The sequence below is a fragment of the Balaenoptera musculus genome, chromosome 4 (assembly GCF_009873245.2).
Source record: "Balaenoptera musculus isolate JJ_BM4_2016_0621 chromosome 4, mBalMus1.pri.v3, whole genome shotgun sequence".
Taxonomy (NCBI): domain Eukaryota; kingdom Metazoa; phylum Chordata; class Mammalia; order Artiodactyla; family Balaenopteridae; genus Balaenoptera; species Balaenoptera musculus.
In genome coordinates, this window is record NC_045788.1 from 50951396 (window position 1) to 50973541 (window position 22146).

At 38.6% G+C, this 22146-nt stretch overlaps 1 protein-coding gene across 1 annotated transcript in view; it reads right to left on the reverse strand.

Annotated features, from left to right (window-relative positions):
• Positions 1-22146, reverse strand: part of SPATA16 (spermatogenesis associated 16) — a 237058-nt gene that overhangs the window by 205102 nt on the left and 9810 nt on the right. The window lies entirely within an intron of this gene.

Sequence of the window (22146 nt, forward strand, 5' to 3'; positions counted from 1 at the left end):
GTAAAATTTGAGAAGGAGCCAGAAAGGAGCACCAAAACTGCTGCTTCATGAAGATGTCTTGTCTTCCCTTTAGTCATTGTTTAAGAACAATCCTTTATCAAGTATCAAAAATCAAAATCTTATCTGGGAATCTATAGCTTAGAAATACAAGAGAAAGAGACATCGGGAAAGAGAAAGACAGAGAGAATGAATCTGTAAACACAGTAGCTAACAGATGCCTGGCAGTGACCAGGCAAACAACTTTAAAATAGACTTGTATTCTTACTCAAATTAAAAATGCCATATGACTTGTTTCTATTCAATTAACTGCTTGCTCCTCATAGCCAGCCAGGCCAGAACTTCCACCACCACACTTTTCCTGTGCCAAGTTCCTGGCTGTGCGTTAAGACTGGAGGGTAGAGGGAATGCCATTTGCCTCCAGCTGATGCGGGTTAATAACTGAGACACAGGAACCATTTGGGAGAATAATGAGTCGCTTCCTGGTCTAAACACCAGCTCCAGGCAATGGCTGACCAAACAAATACAAAATCATAAGGAGGAACATGGAGGCTTCCACTGAATCTTGAAAGAGGAAAATTTGAAATAAATAAAAGTATATTTTAACAAGCAGGTAGTAATTTTATGGAACTCGTGCCTTCAAGAGGGTGTGTAGACTAGCAACAACGACGATGACAAACCAGAAGAAGGTAAAGGACGTTATGTTAGATGCCGGAGAAGCAGTGAGGAATGGTACTAGGCAGGCGAGTGACCATGGAAGCTACTGTGAAGTCCTGATGAGAGAAAGGATAGCCAGAGGAGGTAACACTCAGGAAGTCAGATTTCAGTGAACTCAGTTTAAACACGTCTCCTGGTCAGAGCTGTTCAAGGATGGACAGATCGCCTACGATGAAGCAAATTCCCTTCAGCCTGCACAACCCACTGGCGGTGATGGCATTTTTTTTTTTTTAATTTTTATTTATTTATTTTATTTATGGCTGTGTTGGGTCTTCGTTTCTGTGCGAGGGCTTTCTCTAGTTGTGGCAAGCGGGGGCCACTCTTCATCGCGGTGCGCGGGCCTCTCACTATCGCGACCTCTCTTGTTGCGGAGCACAGGCTCCAGACGCGCAGGCTCAGTAATTGTGGCTCACGGGCCCAGTTGCTCCGCGGCATGTGGGATCTTCCCAGACCAGGACTCGAACCCGTGTCCCCTGCATTGGCAGGCAGATTCTCAACCACTGCGCCACCAGGGAAGCCCGGTGATGGTATTTTTTAAAGTAGATATGTAATTGGACCAGAAGACTTTTGAACTCTGAGATTCCCTCTATCTCATGCCCAAATCATAGACAAGTGCTCCAGAGGAGACCAAAGAGGAGAAATAAGACTCAAACTACCTCGGTAGAGAATTGGTTTGGACATGAGGGACGAACTTGCTTTCAAAGTAATAATTCACTTCAGGTTGTGACTAAAAGTTAGAGGAAACACTGACAGAGGCTGTGACAACACCCATCTCGTGTGGCGCATTCTCTTCTCCTTTAGAGGCAGGAGGCAGCATATGATGGCCGCTGCAAATTTATCTTGGCTCAGCTATTGAAATGTTCTTATCTGTGGATGGCTGAGGAAATCAGTACCTGAAAGGAAGCTTCAGGAAAGAACTGGGAGGGAGAGGAGGACGTGGAGTTCACAGCTGAGGAGACAGAGAGCATGACTGCCTGTATCAATGACAGCCGTAGGGGAGACAAGGATAGGGCCCGTTCGTTTCGGCAGGAAATGGGGCAGTGGAGGTTCTGATGGGGGGAGTCTCTGTGACTTGAGGGGACCTTGAGAAATGGTGGTGGCAGTTTGTGTCAGGACGTGAAAGGTGAGGCTGAGGCGCTGACACCGTCAGGGGTATAGCGTGGCCAGCCGTGCTGCAGTCGGGAGTGAGAGAGGCACCAGTGGGTCGCTGATGAGCGCCCGGGAAGGGAATGGGCCTCCAGGCAGGAGGGAATGGGAAGAGGCCGGTAAACCGCTCCTCCTGTACTCAGTGCGTGCAGCCCTTTCCGCACAGCAGGCCCTAAGGCGGGGGTGGGATTGTGAGACCTGCTTGGAGATTTCTGACTTGAGCAGGTCATAAACTGTGGATTATAATCACTGATTTAAATGTACTATTTACTAAAAATGTAGTATTTTTAGTACATTTTTCAAATGTACTATTTACTAAAAATTTTTCAAATGTACTATTTGAAAATGTACTGATTTTTCACGTGTACTATTTACTAAATGATTTTTAGTAAATAGTACTATTTACTAAATATACTATTTTTCAAATGTACTATTTACTGATTTTTCAAATGATTAAAAAATTTTTCAAATGTACTTTTTTCAAATGTACTATTTACTAATGTACTATTTTTCAATGTACTATTTTTCAAATGTACTATTTACTAAATAGTTTCAAATGTACTATTTACTAAATAGTTTCAAATGTACTATTTACTAAAATTCCTGTTGTCAACAGGTGCTGCTGAACTCCCTCAATGAAAATTCCAAAACAAAAATAAAACAAAGAGAATGAAATCCATGTTGGAAAAAAAAAAAAAAAGTCTTACCCTTATGAGTTAAGGTGCTTCCACAAACACCACATCATTTCACCCTGAGATCAGAGACAGGGCGTCACACTTTCATCCTTTCTTCGCAAATGAGGAAGCTGAGGCTTAGAGCTCACAGAGGTCTGATGGGGAGGAGCCAGATTTAAAACGCAGGTTTTCTGATTGTGGTTCCTAAACGCCTTCCACTGAATTGCTGCAGCGTTTTACCTGTCAAGGAAAGCTGCTGCCGTTTGTCATGCTCCTTGGTAATTTGTAAGTGCTTCTTTTGTCAGCATAGTATACAAATTGATAACTTTAACCTGAGAGCAATGAGCTAGTGAAGCACAAGGGTATGGTAAAAGTAGGGATGGTGATTTGTTTCAGTTTTTCAGAACCATTAATAGGATAAAATATGAGTGGCAAGATTGTAATCGCTACATATGTAGAGTATAAATATAATCTAGTTGGCTTCTGAGCAACTCTCTTTTAGGAATAAAGGCTGCCATCTTTCCCTTGGTCTGATATCACAGTGTTGGTCTCAGGACAACTAGACAGGAGGACATTGACAACTTGCCTTATGTATTACCACTTCGAAGAAAAAGTTGCTCAAAGAGTATGCCTTATTGATATGCATCTACTACCATCATTTCTGCACATAGAGGCTAAAATGTATTTCATTTCCTTTTTCTTCTGATCCAGCTCATTTTTATCATTAGATACTTTAAGATTTTCCTTGTAACCTTCTTTGCCCTTAAAACTAGAAACCTATCTATTCAGTAGTTTTAACTTAAAAGAATGTCAGAAAAAGAGGGAATAGACACATTAGCAAATTCATGAATGTTGATACTTCTAATATCAAATATAATCATTTGTTTATTTAACTGGGTCTCTAACTTTGCAGCCATCTTTTGCTCTCAGAATGGGTTTGGATTTAATTACGTAGAAATGAATGAATCTGTTTGTCTTCCACTTCTTAGTAAAGGCCCCCTCTCAAGTCACTCTTTTCATAGAATGACATTTCACATTAAGGTCATATTGGCACCTGGTTTTCTTCATAATTACCTGTTTGTATCAGGGCCCTCATTAGTAAATTTGCCAATATTTATTTCCTCATTATGAACTGAGGTCAAGCTGTCTTTTTGCATTAGTCATTTGTTTATTAAACTAGCCAAAAAGTCAACATGTTTTCATACAGAATTATCTGACGATAAGGCAAGGATAACAAGGAACATATTAGGCACTAGAAAAATATTTCAATGCAATGTATAAATAGAGGTTGAGTTGAACAAGTAAAAAGTTGAAAAAATTGTATTTGAAAAGAGAAAACCTTTTAACTTAAAATGAATTGATTTTAAAATGTTTTTCAAAGAACTAGTCCCTGCATTTCAGAAGCTGCAGACCAGGTTATTAAAAGCAGATGCAGTGTAGGGATATTTGTGGACAATTTTCCAAGGTTCTCTAGTTTTTTCATACATCTTGCAAACAAGGTAGTAACCACTCTTTGTTCTGGATCATCTTTTTAAGGATATTTGTATATTGGACAGCCTTGGAAGAAAGAGGTAGTGTTTCCCTCTGAAAAAAGGGAAGGCATGCTTACTGCCCATTATAAGTGATCCGGGTTCCCTAAACTTGAGGTTCTTCTCCTATAACACAGTCCAGAGTGGGTGCAGGTATCCATCCGGCCTCATCTGTATCACTCCTGTGGGACTTGGAGATAAGGGGAGCTGAGGCAAATGTGGTGATGCTCATGCTGCTTGCTCTGCCACGAATAATAAAGTCCTTTGTCTGTGACCCAGGAGTCTCATGCCTGCTACTGCCATCCACAAACTCTAGCACGCCATCCTATTAGCTTGCAAGCAAAGTCATATCTCATACTCTTCACAATTCTTCATAAGCCAGCAGCTGAGAAGGAAGCAATTTAGCATATACTGTGTTCTCCATGAGTCAGAGGGTGTGGTAGGCAGAACACAGGCTTCCCAAAGACGTTTACATCCTACCCCTTGGAACCTGTGAATATGTCATGCAACAAGGAGAGGAGGAACTAAGGTTGCAGATGGAATGAAGGTTGCTAATCGGCTGCCTTCAAGATAAAGAGATCATCCTGGATTATTTGGGTGGGCTCAGTGTAATCGCAAGGGTTCTCTGAATGTGGAAGAGGGAGGCAGAAGAGTCAATGCCAGAGTCAGGAGGGATTTGAAGATACTACACTGTAGATATGGAGGAAGGGGCCACGAGCCAAGGATGGTAGGCGACCTCCTCTAGAAGTGGGAAAAGGCAAGGGAACAGACTCTCCTGTCGAGCCTCCAGAAGGATGCAGTCCTCCTGCCAGGGCCTTAATTTTAGTCAGTGAGTCTCATTTCATCAGTGAGACTAAGGTAATAAATTGTGTTTAAGCTGGTGGTACTGTTTTAGGGCAGCCACAAAACACAAATAAGGAGGGGACAGTGTTAAACCTTCCTGACAGGGAATGTTTTGGTTTTTTTCCTCCTTGCCTGCCTGGCTTATGCTCATCCTTTGGGCCTCAGTTGAAATGTTCTACCTTTTCTAAGGAGAGCTCCTTGTTCTCCTTTTCTGAAGTGGCCCCTTCTGATACTTTCTTTCAAAGCACTATGCTTTTCGTAGCACTTCCTACAAATTACAATTAAAATCGGGTTTTGTTTTGATTTTTCTGCAGCTAAAACATTATATATACCTCAAGGTGAGATTGAAAATTCTCTTTGTCTATTTCCTTTTTTTTTGGTGAAAGTCTGCCCTTAATTCTTTTTTTTTTTTTTAACATCTTTATTGGAGTATTATTGCTTTACAATGTTGTGTTAGTTTCTGCTGTATAACAAAGTGATTCAGCTATATGTATACATGTATCCCCATATCCCCTCCCTCTTTCATCTCCATTCCACCCTCCCTATCCCGCCCTTCTAGGTGGTCACAAAGCACCGAGCTGATCTCCCTGTGCTATGTGGCTGCTTCGCACTAGCTAGCTATTTTACATTTCGTAGTGTATATATGTCCATGCCACTCTCTCACTTCATCCCAGCTGACCCTTCCCCCACACACCCCAGGTGTGTGGGTTTATCTCTGGGCTTTCTATCCTGTTCCATTGATCTATATTTCTGTTTTTGTGTCAACACCATACGGTCTTGATGACTGTAGCTTTGTATTATAGTCTGAAGTCAGGGAGCCTGATACCTCCAGCTCCGTTTTTCTTTCTCAAGATTGCTTTGGCTATTCAGGGTCTTTTGTGTTTCCTTACAAATTGTGAAATTTTTTGTTCTAGTTCTATGAAACATGCCATTGGTAGTTTGATAGGGATTGCACTGAATGTGTAGATTGCTTTGGGTAGTAGAGTCATTTTCACAATGTTGATTCTTCCAATCCAAAAACATGGTATATCTCTCCATCTGTTTGTATCATGTTTAATTTCTTTCATCAGTGTCTTATAGTTTTCTGCATACCGGTCTTTTGTCTTTTTAGGTAGGTTTATTCCTAGGTAATTTTATTCTTTTTGTTGCAGTGGTAAATGGGAATGTTTGCTTAATTTCTCTTTCAGATTTTTCATCATTAGTGTATAGGAATTCAAGAGATTTCTGTACATTAATTTTGTATCTTGCTACTGTACCAAATTCATTGATTAGCTCTAGTAGTTTTCTGATAGCATCTTTGGGATTCTCTATGTATTGTATCATGTCATCTGCAAACAGTGACAGTTTTACTTCTGCTTTTCCCATTTGGATTCCTTTTATTTCTTTTTCTTCTCTGATTGCTGTGGCTAAAACTTTCAAAACTATGTTGAATAATAGTGGTGAGAGTGGGCAGCCTTGTTTTGTTCCTGATCTTAGTGGAAATGGTTTCAGTTTTTCATCATTGAGAATGATGTTGGCTGTGGGTTTCTCATATATGGCCTTTATTATGTTGAGATAAGTTCCCTCTATGCCTAGTTTCTGGAGAGTTTTTATCATAAATGGGTGTTGAATTTTTATTCTTCAATTTCTTAATATGGTTTACCACATTGATTGATTTGCATATATTGAAGAATCCTTGCATTTCCGGGATAAACCTCACTTGATCATGGTGTATGATCCTTTTACTGTGCTGTTGGATTCTGTTTGCTAGAATTTTGTTGAGGAATTTTGCGTCTATGTTTTTCAGTGATATTGGTCTGTAGTTTTCTTTTTTTGTGACATCTTTGTCTGGTTTTGGTATCAGCGTGATGTGGTCTCGTAGAATGAGTTTGGGAGTATTCCTCCCTCTGCTATGTTTTGCAAGAGTTTGAGAAGGATAGGTGTTAGCTTTTCTCTAAATGTTTGATAGAATTCGCCTGTGAAGCCACCTGGTCCTGGGCTTTTGTTTGTTGGAAGATTCTTAAATTTATAATCACCAATTTTAAAATTGGTTTGTTTATATTTTCTATTTCTTCCTGGTTCAGTATCGGGAGGTTGTGCTCTTCTAAGAATTTGTCCATTTCCTCGTGGTTGTCCATTTTATTGGTATATAGTTACTTGTAGTAATCTCTCATGGTCCTTTTTATTTCTGCAGTGTCACTTGTTACTTCTCCTTTTTCATTTCTAATTCTGTTGATTTGAGTCTTCTCCCTTTTTTTCTTGATGAGTCTGGCTAGTGGTTTATCAATTTTGTTTATCTTCTCAAAGAAACAGCTTTTAGTTTTATTGATCTTAACTACTGTTTCCTTCATTTCTTTTTCATTTATTTCTGATCTGATCTTTATGATTTCTTTCCTTCTGCTAACTTTGGGGTTTTTTTGTTCTTCTTTCTCTAATTGTTTTAGGCGTAAGGTTAGGTATTTTATTTGATGTGTTTCTTGTTTCTTGAGGTAGGAGTGTGTTGCTATAAACTTCCCTCTTAGAACTGCTTTTGCTGCAGCCCATAGGTTTTGGGTCGTCGTGTTTTCATTGTCATTTGTTTCTAGGTATGTTTTGATTTCCTCTTTGATTTCTTCAGTGATCTCTTGGTTATTTAATAGTGTATTGTTTAGCCTCCATGCGTTTGTATTTTTTACAGATTTTTTCATGTAATTGATATCTAGTCTCAAAGTGTTGTGGTCGGAAAAGATACTTGATACAATTTCAATATTCTTAAATTTACCAAGGCTTGATTTGTGACCCAAGATATGATCTATCCTGGAGAATGTTCCATGAGCACTTAAGAAGAAAGTGTAATCTGCTGTTTTTGGATATAATGTCCTGTAAATATCAATTAAGTCCATCTTGTGTAATGTATCATTTAAAGCTTGTGTTTCCTTATTTATTTTCATTTTGGAAGATCTGTACATTGGTGAAAGTGGGGTGTTAAAGTCCCCTACTATGATTGTGTTACTGTCAATTTCCCCTTTTATGGCTGTTAGCATTTGCCTTATGTATTAGGTACTCCTATGTTGGGTGCATAAATATTTACAATTGTTATATCTTCTTCTTGGATTGATCCCATGATCTTTATGTAGTGTCCTTCTTTGTCTCTTGTAATAGTCTTTATTTTAAAGTCTATTTTGTCTGATATGAGAATTGCTACTCCAGCTTTCTTTTGATTTCCATGTGCATGGAATATCTTTTTCCATCCTGTCACTTTCAGTCTCTATGTGTCCCTAGGCCTGAAGTGGGTCTCTTATAGACAGCATATATATGGGTCTTGTTTTTGTATCCATTCAGCCAGTCTGTGTCTTTTTGTTGGAGCATTTAATCTATTTACATTTAAGGTAGTTATCGATATGTGTGTTCCTATACCATTTTCTTAATTGTTTTGGTTTTGTTATTGTAGGTCTTTTTCTTCTCTTGTGTTTCCTGCCTAGAGAAGTTCCTTTAGCATTTGTTGTAAAGCTGGTTTTGTGGTGCTGAATTCTCTTAGCTTTTGCTTGTCTGTAAAGGTTTTAATTTGTCTGTCTAATCTGAATGAGATCCTTGCAGGGTAGAGTAATCTTGGTTGTTGGTTTTTCTCTTTCATCACTTCAAGTATGTCCTGCCACTCTCTTCTGGCTTGCAGAGCTTCTGCTGAAAGATCAACTGTTAACCTTATGGGGATTCCCTTGTATGTTATTTGTTGCTTTTCCCTTGCTGCTCTTAATATTTTTTCTTTGTATTTAATTTTTGATTGTTTGATTAATATGTGTCTTGGTGTGTTTCTCCTTGGAATTTTCCTGTATGGAACTTTCTGTGCTTCCTGGACTTGATTGACTATTTCCTTTCCCATATTAGGGACGTTTTCAACTATAATCTCTTCAAATATTTTCTCAGTCCCTTTCTTTTTCTCTTCTTCTTCTGGGACCCCTATAATTCAAATGTTGGTGCATTTAATGTTGTCCCAGAGGTGTCTGAGACTGTCCTCAATTCTTTTCATTCCTTTTTCTTTATTCTCCTCTGCAGTAGTTATTTCCACTATTTTATCTTCCAGATCACTTATCTGTTCTTCTGCCTCAGTTATTCTGCTATTGATTCCTTCTAGAGAATTTTTAATTTATTGTGTTGTTCATCATTGTTTGTTTGCTCTTTAGTTCTTCTAGGTCCTTGGTAAACGTTTCTTGTATTTTCTGCATACTATTTCCAAGATTTTGGTCATCTTTACTGTCATTACTCTGAATTCTTTTTCAGGTAGACTGCCTATTTCCTCTTCATTTGTTTGGTCTGGTGGGTTTTTACCTTGCTCCTTCATCTGGTTTGTATTTCTCTGTCTTCTCATTTTGCTTAACTTACTGTGTTTGTGGTCTCCTTTCTGCAGGCTGCAGGTTCATAGTTCCCGTTGTTTTTGGTGTCTGCCCCCAGTGGGTAAGGTTCAATGGGTTGTGTGAGCTTCCTGGTGGAGGGGACTGGTGCCTGTGTTCTGGTGGATGAGACTGGATCTTGTCTTTATGGTGAGCAGGGCCATGTCCGGTGGTGTGTTTTGGAGTGTCTGTGACCTTATTATGATTTTAGGCAGCCTCTCTGCTAATGGGTATGGTTGTGTTCCTGTCTTGCTAGTTGTTTGGTATAGGATGTCCGGCACTGTAGCTTGCTGGTCGTTGAGTGGAGCTGGGTCTTAGCGTTGAGATGGCGATCTCTGGGAGAGCTTTCGCTGTGTGATATAACGTGGAGCTGGGAGGTCTCTGGTGGATCAATGTCCTGAACTTGGCTCTCCCACCTCAGAGGCTCAGGCCTGACACCCGGCTGGAGCACCAAGACTGTCAGCCACCTGGATGGTCTTCCTAAAGCCGGGCTGTCTGCAGCAGCCTGACCAATGGAATATTCAAATTGGAAATGTTGCCTTAGCACTGCATGCTAGAGGTGATCTCCATTGCTCCATACCAGAAATAAAAAGGATGGACAGCTCCTCTAAGCTGGGGTTTCTGTGAATCTAAAGTGGCTCCTCCACTGTCTCTTTCCTTTTCTGCCAACTGAAGCAGAAGACTCTGAGGCTTTAGAATAGGGCAGTACTCCTCAATATTGTCGAGGTCATGAAAAATGAGGCAAGTATGAGAAACTGTCACAGCCAAGAGGAGCCTATGGAGCCATGAAGACTAAATGTAACGCTGTATCCTTGGCTTCCTGTGGCCGCCTGGGCCCGCATCCCCGGCAAGCTGCCCTTCATTCTAAGACTATGTTCTCCCCTGTATTTTTAATTTAGAATGTCCTTTCAATGAAATGATGTTGTTAGAAGGCAGTACCGTTGACTCTTGAATAACAGAGGCTCCAACTCCTGCGCAGCCAAAAATCTGCGTATAACTTTGCAGTCAGCCGTCCATATCCTCAGTTCCACGTCTGCGGATTCAGCCACCCATGGACCTCGCAGTACTGAAGTACTCATTTAGTGAAAAACATTCGCATACAAGTGGACCTGCACAGTTCAAGCCCATGTTGTTAAAGGGTCCACCACAGTGCCTTTTTCTTTCTCTCTTTTAAATGACTTTTCTTGGCTAATAAAATATTGGCAACCTATATTGACCCCCCTTTAAAAAACATTATACTCATTCATGAAAAAAAATCTGGGAACCACAGCTTTAGATGCTGTCAGATGCCATAGCATCTCATTCTTCCTTCACTGGAACACACCACATTTTTTTTCATTGCTTTTTTATTTCTGAACAAGAATCCTCATGAAGGGAGAGAATATGACTGTTTTGGACTGCATTTCCAGAGCCTAATGTACCTAGAATAGGCACATAATAAAAATTTGTTGAATGACATTGCAATACAAAATAAAAATTTCCCAGAGGTTAATATGTATATGATAATACTATAAGTATTAAGATTATATTAAGCATGCAAATGCCACAAGATAAAAACCTTCAAAAGTTATGCATTTTGAGACAAAAACAGAGCCATTGCTTTTGCTTGTTCCTAAAATTATACTTATATTTCCAAATCAGTGATTTCAAAAGATATTGATACTCCTCATAGAGATTCCTATGTAACAAATTTCTTTTAGAACTCAGTAGTAATAAAAAGACTATCTCTTCCTATGGGTCAGTATTACTTAAAATTAGTAAATGTGAGCTAGCTAAATGAATTCCTTTTCCCTTTTCACCTTGGCTCCTAGTAAGCACAGAATAGGTTTTCTGATTTACTTTGTTTCCTGTTTCCCGTCCTACTTCCTCTGCCCCTTCCCTATTTGAGTCCCTTTTTGACTTGTGTTCCTTTGCTTTTATTTTAGCTATGTTTCTTTGTATAGTAAGCCAACACATGTGCTTTCTGAAAAGAAACTAAGGTACTAACTGGCTCAATCACTGATGTATTGAGGCTCTAATACATGAATGTTCATGATTACTAGGCTTGTCTTACACTCTTCCCTCTAATACTTGTCTGATTTTCTCACAGTAAGAATAACATCCAGTTTCCCACTGTGCAGTTTACCTGGTAACTGTTTAAATGAATGAATCAAATGTTTAAAAGCCAAATCCCCTCTTGGACATTATACTCTCTACATAACATTTTAAAAAGGAAAGTAATCTTGAGCTAAATGGGAATTGTAAGTATACAGTTGTGAACATTCAGTAAATGACCATAAAGGACGGACATATATTTCCTAGCAGGTATATGTATTTCTAAGCTGGAATATACAAGGACAGGTTTCCCTATGAAATGATACTAGAAATATTAGACTTAGGTCTAGTCAAAAGATTTTTTAAAGGGATTAATCTCTAGTTACAAAGAGTACAAGTAAAAGGAATATAAGCTTTTCTATTGGCTCATGTTTTAATAAATATAGTATGTGGCTTCATGAGAGTTTTTTTTTGTTTTTTTTTTTTCATTATTACCAAACCCCAGTTTCTGTGAGGTGGGAGTTGAAAGGGGAAGTGAGGATGGAATGAGCTTCCTCCTGTGATGGGCAGGCCACAGAGGTGAGTCATAGGCCCTCCATAGCCGCCTCAGAACATTTCCACTTTATTTGTCTAAATTTATTGAGCTCATATTCAGCCGTTCGTTGTAGGCATCTGTTCATTAGTGTGTGCCCTTTTTATGATTATGCTGTGATTTGGCTATGTTGATTATAAAATATTTTGAATATCACTCATGGTTCTATTTAGGATTTTATTTGAAAAGTGGCTCCACTACTAAGTAGGCAGCATTACGTAGTGGTTATAGTTACCATATGTTTGGAATCACATAGGCCTAAGTTCAGGCTCTAACTCTACTGCTTACAGGTAGTGTGATCTTAAGCAAGTTATTTGACTTCCCAGAGGCTTAGTTTCCTTATCTGCAAAATGGGGCTAATGATAATCCTACTTCCTTGGATGGTTGTGAGAACTGAAAGAGGTGTAGTCAGTAAATAGCTGGCACACACTAACCACTTAATAAATGCTGACTTAAGCACACAAACAACAGAACAAATCAGAGTTAAGACTATACCTCTAAGTATTTGAATGGAAGCAATTTCAGGACAATAGAAAACTACTGTTTTTTTTTTTTCTTTTTTCTTTTTGGCTGGGAAGTGTTTTTTCTCTCCTTTGTATCTTAGAGGTGGAGAATGAATAAAAAGAATTTTTAAATCTACCTATGTATCTGTAATCCATATATAGATTTCAGGTATTTTTTTAAGAACAGTAATCCTGGAGGCAGTTGCTACTCAAAGTTCAGCACTGATGTCATGGAATAAAAACAGCCTTTCCATCAAATCACTCCCACCAGTCAGACGGAATTCCAAGTTGGGTATCATTATTGACAGTCTTTTTGTTTCTTGTTCTATAGTAAATATGTAATAGGAGGAGTCACATTATTTTTCTATCTGAAATCAATGGTTTATACCCGACAGTAATTAAAATGTAACACTTTCAACAAAATTTAATGAGGAAAAATTCATCCAGAATTAATATAACTGCATTACCATATGCTACCTATAAAACACATTATTAGATGAGTATTCCAAGTGAAATCTACATTTAGGTAGCTATTAACCTCTACCACGTTTATTTTTCCTCTAAGGATTTTCTAGGAGAGAACAATGCTAGACTTGATGCATTAGAAACGACTTCAAAATCTAAAATGTTACAATCTCAAATAATACACAATTCCTAAAGTGCCGAAGATTTTACAGTCTCTAAATATAAGAGAAATTATGCTTTTATACAAGAACCTTACTACTAATAAAGAGCTTTCTGACTTTTATAGACTAGGAATATTTTTTCTAAATGTTATTGCTTAACTACTATCCCATTTCTTGAAAATATGAGCATGCACTTCATTTTAGAGACATTTACCTCACTCTGTAAGAAATGGCCAATCAGGTCAGCACTGGCACTCCTAAAGGGTGGTAACTGAGTTCTAATGCAAGTTTATAACCCAACACAAATTAAAGGGAAGTCATTTTCTCCTACTCTGCAAAGAATTACCAGAATTGTATAGGGGGAAACTCATTTGCCCAAAAGGTGCTTTTCAAACTTGTTTTGAATTGAAAACCATTGCACTCCTAGACAAACACTAACAACCCGTTAGAAATTTGGGGTTTATAGCATAGAAGCAGAAATACACAGAAAAGCAAATGCAAATGATAGTTAAACATAGGAAAAGATTCTCAACTCATACACCATAAAAGAAATGCAAATTTATCTTCTACTGATTTTTTAAAATCTATTATTTTGGAAAAGATTAAAAAATTTGATAACACCGTGGTTTGGTGAGAATAAAGAAAAATAGGTCTTCTCATACACAGCTGATGGGAGTATAACTTGGCAATATTTATTAAAATTTCAAATGTGCAAACTCTTGGATTCTAATTTAAGAAATGTGTCCTGCAGACATGCCTGCATTTGTGCAAGACATGCGTACAAGGTTATTAATTGCAGCACTATTTCTAAGAGCAAAACACTGGAAACAATCCAAATGTTCATCAATGGGGAATAGATATCTTCCATATAATATAATATTATGCAATGATAAAGAGGAGGAAATATATGCTGATATAGAACAGCCTCTAAGACTTACTTCTAAATAAAATCAAGTTGCAGAAAGAATAACATGTACTACCATATTGCTTGTATTTATTAACTTAGAAGATAAACAATGGTTACCCATTTGGAGGGAAATTGGGTGGCTGGAGGATAGGGCTAGAAAGGGGACTTTTCACTGCATGCTATTTTATACCTCTTGAACTATGTGAATATATTACCTATTCAAAAAATAAGTGAGAAAGTTAAAATATATAATCCAAACGCAGTGAGTGGCACACCTCCCACTTGTGATAGTCACGCTGTGTAGGGGTGAGCTGATGATTGACCTGAGATTGCACTGTGCATGTTACTGTCATCAGGATGCACTTAAGTGGGGGTCAGAAACCTATCACAGCCACCTACACCTCTTTTCAGCTTCAGCTAAGCCTTTTGGCGTTCATTTTCATTTTTTCATATTCCTCCTAGCCTAACCTTAACTAGTGGCAGTGGCAGGCAACTGTATGATGCCATAAATGGATGTCACACATGTGAGATCCTGTTCTCTGGACACCTCCTCTGACAAGAATTCTGCCTAAATCCATTACTTAGCAGTAGGGACTGTTTAGAATGCACCCTCAGTGTTCATGCCAATAAGCGGAGAGAAATATACAATAACTCAATTTTTTTTTAAACATCTTTATTGCAGTATAATTGCTTTTACAATGGTGTGTTAGTTTCTGCTCTTATAACAAAGTGAATCAGTTCTACATATACATATGTTCCCATATCTCTTCCCCTCTTGCATCTCCTCCCTCCCACCCTCCCTATCCCACCCGTCTAGGTGGTCACAAAGCACCGAGCTGATATCCCTGTGCTATGCGGTTGCTTCCACTAGTATCTATTTTACATTTGGTAGTGTATATATGTCTATGCCACTCTCTCACCCTGTCACATCTTACCCCTCCCCCTCCTCATATCCTCAAGTCCATTCTCTAGTAGGTCTGTGTCTTTATTCCCATCTTGCCACTAGGTTCTTCATGACCTTTTTTCCCCTTAGATTCCATATATATGTGCTTAGCAATACTGTATTTGTTTTTCTCTTTCTGACTTACTTCACTCTGTATGACAGACTCTAACTCCATCCACCCTCATTACAAATACCTCCATTTTCATTTCTTTTATGGCTGAGTAAATTCCATTGTATATATGTGCACACATCTTCTTTATCCATTCATCCGATGATGGACACTTAGGTTGCTTCCATGTCCTGGCTATTGTAAATAGAGCTGCAATGAACATTTTGGTACATGACTCTTTTTGAATTATGGTTTTCTCAGGGTATATGCCCAGTAGTGGGATTGCTGGGTCGTATGGTAGTTCTATTATTAGTTTTTTAAGGAACCTCCATACTGTTCTCCATAGTGGCTGTATCAATTTACATTCCCACCAACAGTGCAAGAGTGTTCCCTTTTCTCCACACCCTCTCCAGCATTTATTGTTTCTAGACTTTTTGATGATGGCCATTCTGACCGGTGTGAGATGATATCTCATTGTAGTTCTGATTTGCATTTCTCTAATGATTAATGATGTTGAGCATTCTTTCATGTGTCTGTTGGCAATCTGTATATCTTCTTTGGAGAAATGTCTATTTAGGTCTTCTGCCCATTTTTGGATTGGGTTGTTTGTTTTTTTGTTATTGAGCTGCATGAGCTGCTTGTAAATCTTGGAGATTAATCCTTTGTCAGTTGCTTCATTTGCAAATACTTTCTTCCATTCTGAGGGTTGTCTTTTGGTCTTGTTTATGGTTTCCTTTGCTGTGCAAAAGCTTTTAAGTTTCATTAGGTCCCATTTGTTTATTTTTGTGTCTATTTCCATTTCTCTAGGAGCTGGGTCAAAAAGGATCTTGCTGTGATTTATGTCATAGAGTGTTCTGCCTATGTTTTCCTCTAAGAGTTTGATAGTGTCTGGCCTTACACTTAGGTCTTGAATCCATTTGAGTTTATTTTTGTGTATGGTGTCAGGGAGTGTTCTAATTTCATACTTTTACATGTATCTGTCCAATTTTCCCAGCACCACTTATTGAAGAGGCTGTCTTTTCTCCACTGTGTATGCTTGCCTCCTTTATCAAAGATAAGGTGACCATATGTGCGTGGGTTTATCTCTGGGCTTTCTATCCTGTTCCATTGATCTATATTTCTGCAATAACTCAATTTTAAAGTATCTGTGAGGACAACTGTCTGTGGGAGCCAGAAATGCTGAGCAGGCCCCTGCTGCCAGCAGTGGCTTCCTGTGCTCTAAGATGACATGTGTCTCTGGTGCTAGAGATCATAATATCTTACTTCTTTTGCTTAAGTGGATACTTAATTGCTGCTCCCATAACCCATACAAATGGTAGGACATCTCCTTCATTCCAAATTTGAGATTTGTATCAGGGCTGAGCTGCTTTAAACTACTTCGTTTATTTTTTTTTGGTCCATTGCTGGGTGAAGTTTTAAAGTTAGAAAGCGATTAAAATAAAAAAAGAAGAAGCAACTAGTGTGAGGTTACCAGCTTTCAACATTCACACCTTAGGAAGGCATCAGAAAGTGTGAATATTGACTGTTTCATTAGTTTTCATTTTTCACCATTATGCTTGGTATTTAAAATAATTTATTTGTTGTGTTTAAATCCTACATGCCAGCAAATAATTATCACCCTATCTCAAAGCCAGTGCTCTAGGAAACATCCCAAAATAGAGTATACTAAAGCACAGAGTGCGCGCGTGCACACACACACACCACATACACACACACCACACACACAGTATGTTAATAAAGCCACTGAGAATTCTTATTTATCAATATTTTAAATTAATTTTTTAAGCACTCAGGTAAATTAAGGTAACTTTTATTAAAAAGGTGTGCTTCTCACTATATGTATTGATATGTTTCCTCCTAAAGCAGTCATAAACTATTATTCAGTAATGTTCCAAATATCAAAAAACAAGAGAAAAATCCAATACATATAAATGAACATGCCAAGATATAAAAACAACCTTGCTGATTAAAAAAAACCTTGCTGATTAACTTATGAAAGCAATTTATCATTGTAGTAATTCTAATAACCCTTACTGTTTTTTGATTAGTGCTGTACATACACAGGAAAAAAGGACATGGGAAAGGACATATGAGTAACAAAAAGAAGAAAATTACCCTTATACTTTGCTGGGTATGAAAACCCTCTTTCCTCTTCTCTTCCTTCAGACTAAGGCTTGCTGAGCTTCCTATGACTGAACACAAGTGGATACATACTTACCTTCACCTGGGCTAGACCACTGACCAGTCAGAATGGAGGGGAGGGATAATTCATACTTGCTGCTCCAAGCATGTTTCAACCCCTCTTTGAATGAGACATTCCCAAAGTCTCATTCCAGTTGTGCTCTGTGGCTTCTCTCTGAAATCTGTCCTTCCTTCCTTTCCGGTCTACTCTCAGGGTCATGGTCCCTCCCACTGTAAACAAATCACCCCATACCCTTTATCAAGAGGTTCTTTCCATGTTCTTCAATTTAAGCTGGACCCTCCAGGGAGCCCTTGTCACATGGAGGTTTTTGTCCTTCCTGTCCCTTAGCACAGTATCACAGAACACCGTGTCATCTGGCTATTCTACCCTCTCTAACTGTCACCGAACAAACTCCTCATTATTTCCCCACATTTACTAAGAGTTGACACCTGGATTATGGTTCCTCTTTGCTCTTTGTCACAACATCATCCTGAGTGACTTCAGATATCCAGTATCCAGCTGTGGATGACTCATCTAATATCCTGGCCTCTTGCTTTTTTTTTTTTTTTTTAATTCCTGAACTCTTCTAATTTAGTAGCCCAATCTCATGAAACTTATAACCTCTCAAATCTTATACTCCAGTACTACTCCTTGACCAAATCTTCTAGCCTTTCAGCTCTTTCACTCTCTTCTCCTCAAATGCCTTTCTTTAACTGTCAGACCCTGGGCCACTACATACCCTCTGTTCTGTCCTTTCTTACCCAGCCCAGACCTAGAGTCCACCATGGTAATCATTCTCTCGTCATTAATCACAATAGTTCTGCCCTCTCATCCATTTCATCAAAACCTCAAGTCTGAGTCAATGAAAACTTTTGGATGCTCAGAGACACAATGTAGAAAATCACATAACTTTGCAGTTTGTTCTCTTCCTTCCTATCACAGGGGAACAGGTTCCCATGTGTTCAAATCTAACCTTTCCTTCTGTTTCTAGACTCCCATCCTTTCACACTTCCTTGGGGGATCTCACACCTTCAATCATCTTTTCATTACTTTTACTCTCTCTGTCTCTAAGGGCTCTTTCAATATAATCATGTCCAGTGTCCATATCCTTAAAAAAAAGTAAAAATCAGCCCTTCACTCTGTATTCCCTTTGAAATACTGTTCCATTTCTCGTCTTCCATTCGAGGTAAATGTTTTAGACACTGTGCCTACTTCTTCCCTTTCCAAATCTCACCATTGCTTCTGGCAGTTAGCTTTATTGAGAAAGGCTGTGTCTTAGAAGCACGCCCTTGATTACAAGCAATGAAATCAGGCATTAGTTTCAGATGATAGTTTATTCTTTTAACAGAGATCACTGAGATTATATCATATGCTCAATCATATAATGAGTACAAAGACTAATCATGTCACTGTGAAATTTCAGGGTACAAATTATGCTTGCTTAATTTTAGTCCACATTCTAAATATGGTACATATGAACAAGGTTAGTCTAACTTTTCAGATCCAAGATACTTCATCTCCTGGCTTGCTAAGCTCATGTCCACTCCTATTCTTGCTTTCTAGTTGAGTTGCAGTGATACCCATTAAAATTGTTCTCTTCATAGACCTTTGACAGCCAAAGATGATTTTTCACTCTTAATGCTACCTTTAGAAACTCTGTAACTAGATATTTTCCTAAAGCCTTCAGTCCGTGAGGAGTAACTTCTTAGACGTCTCTCTTAATTAATTTTGTCTCATTATTTCTTAATCTGAGAGGTAGTCTTTTCTTAGCTATTCACGTTTTCCAGGATTCTTTCCTCATCTCTCTTTCTTGTTACACTTCAGGTGGCATCAGGTATGGATGATTCCTCCAAATGTCTATCTTTGGTCATAAACTTTCCTCTGTGCCTCCTACGTGTCTCTAGGCAACAAATGTGCTGCACCAACTGAGCTTGTCACCAGCCTTCACACAAAATACATCCAAAATTGCATTCATCTTCTTCACCTCAGGTTCCTGAGTTGGTGGCACTTTGATACTTAGAAAATGCTTCTTTGTTTCTCAACTGCCACTAAGGTGTGAACATTTTCCTTTCTCCCTCCCTCCCTCTTTATTTCGTCCCTCCCTCCCTCTCTCCCTCCCTCCCTCCCTCCCTCCCTTCCTCCCTTCCTTTCTTCCCTCCCTTATTTTGGTTTCTCCTCTTTATACTTACTATTGCTTATCTGGTTCTGCCCTTTACTTTTCTCATCAAGATTGTCATGGTATAACCTGCTAATGGCCTCTAGTCTTTTCCCTCTCAAATCTGCCTCTAAACCAGTGGTTTTCAAATATTTTTGACCAAGATCCATGATAAGAAATACATTTTACATCACAACACGGACACACACACACACACACAAACACACACAGAGCTAGACAGAGAGCAAAATTAATTTATTTCTCTCTCCTCTTCCTAGGTACATTTCTATTTATGGATAGATATAGATATACCTAGGTATATAACAGTATCAAAATTTTCACAGAGTAAAACTTTCCAATATTTCATGAACTCTGATATTTTCTATTGTATGGCTATTCTATTGATACAAATTAAACATAATGCTGGTCACAATCCATTAAATTAATTTCATAACCCAGTAATAAGATATAACCCAGAGACTGGGCACTGTTTTTGTTCTCTACATACACTAGAGTGATATAGCAAAAATAAATAAATATGTAATTGACACCATCATTCCCCACAGTAATGCTTTTGGGAGGCCTCTTGTTATTTACTGAATAATGTCCAAGATCTTGACAAGGTATGCATGGCTCCCTGGCAACCTGCTAGCTCTTCTAGCTTTATTTCTCCCTATTCTGCCCTGCACTTTCTTCCATAGGAACATTCTACGCATTCCTATTTTACCCTGGAGTTTTCTCTTTCTAGTTCCTTCACACCCTCATCCCCCTGGCTGTTTTCTCCCAAAATCAACACTTGGATAATAGCAAATAAAATGTCTACTATAGGGCTTCCCTGGTGGCGCAGTGGTTGAGAATCTGCCTGCTAATGCAGGGGACACGGGTTCGAGCCCTGGTCTGGGAAGATCCCACATGGCACGGAGTGGCTGGGCCCGTGAGCCACAACTACTGAGCCTGCGCGTCTGGAGCCTGTGCCCCGCAACGGGAGGGGCCGCGATAGTGAAAGGCCCGCGCACCGCGATGAAGAGTGGCCCCCACTTGCCGCAACTAGAGAAAGCCCTCGCACGAACCGAAGACCCAGCACAGCCAAAAATAAATAAATAAATAAAAATTTAAAAAGTAGCTATAAAATTAAAAAAAAAAAAATTTCTCTTTAAAAAAAAAAAAAGTCTACTATAAGAACAGTATAGTTATATTATAGATGTAACTGAAGAAAGGATAAAGAGCTATAAGATTGAAATCTTATACTTCCTTGTAGCTCCTGTAGTAACCAGCATAGTGTTGATAAAGTAGTAACTATTCAATATTTTTTTCACTGATTCTCAAGCAATCCTTCTTTTTTTTTTTTCATATCATTACTTCCCTATCCAAGAACCCACTTATTGCCTTAAATACCAATTCCGATTTCCCCTGCCTGGTTTTTAAGACCATCCAGCATCTGGCTCTATCTCTCCACCTTTATTTCATAATAACGCCTTCCTCTGGCCCACCCATCTCTTTGCTGTCCTTATTAGGTTTCATGCATCTTTCCTCAAGTTCTCCGTCCTGTTAGCAATGTTTATCTCCAATATCACACTCATTTTCTGTCCCCTCTACCCACCCGCTTTTCCATTCAGTTATTTTTGAGGTTCATTCAAACCTTTAAGTTCACCGCAAATCCTCTCAGCATATCTGTGAGTACTTAATGCATTTTAATCTTTTTATCTTTAATAGAGAATAATAATAGTTCCCAACTCACTGGGTTACTGTGAGAATTAGAGGTGTTAGTATAGATAAAGTGCCTGCCACCGAGTTCATGTTCATAAATGTGTATCACAAACTCCATCAAACATTCCTATCCTAAAGCTTTGTTCTACACGGCCATTGCACATCACTGAACACTTGATAGATTTCTAATTTCCTTACAGTTATAGAACTTCTCTCTAAAGCTTGGATCTAAGTTCCTTGAGAACCAAATCCCTGTCATATAATGTGATCTTACCCCAACATCACCCAACAAGTTGACAGAAAGTAGTGAGAAAGCTGTCACTTAATAATTTGTGGTTGATTTCTTAGTAAAACGTATCCCACAAAATCAATGATTAATTACTCATAGATTAGCAGCATAATTTGAATCATCATCATCATATCCCAAAGCAAGTACTCCAGAAGTTATTTCTGGATATAAAATATATTTTGGTGGCGGACTTCAAGTACATATGCATCCAGTGTTCTCAGTACTCATAACAATTCATTCAAAATAAGGAAACCATACTGAGTGTAATGAAAATTTGGTTCCCCTTTTTTATTACACCCTGCCTATCTATCTCTTGTTCTCTGATAGAAACAGAATCATCTCTCAAGTGGAAAGAAAGTCTTCTCTATTTTAGTGAATGTCAAATGAGGCAACCGAAGTGTTAAACTAGATGATTAAAGAAAAGTTTTCCCCTAACTTTCTTCTAGATCATCTGAATCAAAAGAGTGACCACAACCTTACTCTGTTCTACATTCCTGTGAACAAATTTAAGTGGACCTCATCTGCTCATTACATGCAGAGTCTGTTTGAACATCACACTGTGTTGTGTATGAAAGCTGGAAAGGGGTAGGGGAAAGAGAGAGAGGATTGCTGTTTTAAACTTTATCTGGCTTTGGAAGCCTTGCAAGAAATTTAGAAAGTTGGATAGTGGAAGAGATGTTGGGCAACATTATCCAATATTTGGATACGAGTCGTCTTTTCTTTTTTTAATGTGTGTGAACCTCCACATGGAATCATCAAATTGAATTACAGTTTAGGGTTGTGTAAGACTTCAGTGAGTGAGTTGGTTGAGTTTTGATTCACAACAATGTAAACAGAGTTAACTACA